This window comes from Euprymna scolopes, chromosome 7, assembly GCF_053919585.1.
Source record: "Euprymna scolopes isolate OS-2025 chromosome 7, ASM5391958v1, whole genome shotgun sequence".
Taxonomy (NCBI): Eukaryota; Metazoa; Mollusca; class Cephalopoda; order Sepiida; family Sepiolidae; genus Euprymna; species Euprymna scolopes.
In genome coordinates this window covers 129,858,352-129,859,790 of record NC_136488.1, presented here as the reverse complement: position 1 = coordinate 129,859,790, position 1,439 = coordinate 129,858,352, and the positions used below count along the sequence as shown (strand labels likewise).

Here is a 1,439-nt window from a genome sequence, read left to right as displayed (position 1 = left end):
TCAACATACCTTTTCCCAGAGCAGTCTAGTACATTACTTCGGCCTTTTCTATTTTAGATTAATAGTTAGACCGAACCTGTCGCATGCCTCAGAAAAAGCGATCAACAATAAATTGCAGGGTTGACTCTGTGTTGGTACTGAGGGCACACACTCATCAGCAAACAAAAGGTTTTGTATGATGATCCATTTAATTCGGGTGACAGTACTAAGTGTTTTTAAAATGAATAATTTCTCTCTGACCGATAGTTGATGCTTACTCAGTGGTCTTTTTTCATAGAATGCATCAATGAATGTCGACGAGAACATCAGCTTTAAGGCGAGTACACAGTCCTGCTTGACATCGCCGTTGACTGGGAAATCATCGGAAGTGTCTCCATCCTATACGAGGACACGAGTTATGCTACTATGATTAAGTTCTTTGATGATTGAAATGAATTTGTAAAGGCATCCAAATTTGACCATGATCTTCCGCAGAGCTGCCCAGTTTACAGTGTCAAAAGCCTTAGTCAGACTGGCAAATGCTCTGCAGAGGTCCCGCTGAATCTTTTCCAGTAATTGATGAGCAGCTAAAAAAGGGCTCCTTCAGTTTTTGACAGACTATGGATACCCACGAAGGGATGCCTGCGCATAACATTTTTGTGGCAGGAGGTGCGCCATCTCCAACCACACCTCTCCTTAGTCGACATTGCTTTAATACTAGTGGCCAGTGAAGTGTGTGTACAGGACAACTGGAAACAAATGCCGAGATAAGCGGAGAGTTCATACAGCGCCTAGAATTCCCAAATGGTCACCAACCTGGTACTAACCAGGCTCGCTGTTGCTTAACTTCGGTGATCTGACGAGAACCGGCGTGTCAACGCGATTATACCGAATGATATGATGAGCAGCTAATACCATGTCAATTGTACTACACCCCTTGCAGAATCCACATCCGGAAGGAAGCCAATTTCCAGATGTTATTTTAAACAATTGAGTTTTAATTCTTGCAAGAATTTTACAAACTATGCTGAGAAGAGAAATTCTTTTAGGGTTGTCGTATCTTTGTCTGTTTTACTTGCTTTTTCATATATGCACTATAGATACATCTTTGGATTCCTGGAGAATTAGGTCAATCGTACAGAATGAAAGAAATAGTTCATGTAGCTTTTATATATATATATATATATATATATATATATATATATATATATATTATGACTCCTTAACATTTATTGTTTTGGGCTCAAATAAAGTTATTAAGTTAGATCCGTGTTCAAGGAACCTATATATAAAATCTCAAGTGTTAAGACAACATTGGCAGAGGAGTTTGGTAGAGTTCTCAAAGGTCAAATCGTTGAACTTTGATCCCTTAACTGCAAAATTTCTGTTCGAAAACTGATTACAAAGATTTTCCCAAATCTTATTACCCTGTATATAAAATTTCGAGTGTGTAGACTAAA

At 38.6% G+C, this 1,439-nt stretch overlaps 1 pseudogene; it reads right to left on the bottom strand.

Annotated features, from left to right (window-relative positions):
* Nucleotides 1-758: 758 nt before the first annotated feature.
* LOC145280459 (5S ribosomal RNA) lies at nt 759-875 on the bottom strand (annotated as a pseudogene).
* Between the last annotated feature and the right edge of the window lie 564 nt (nt 876-1,439).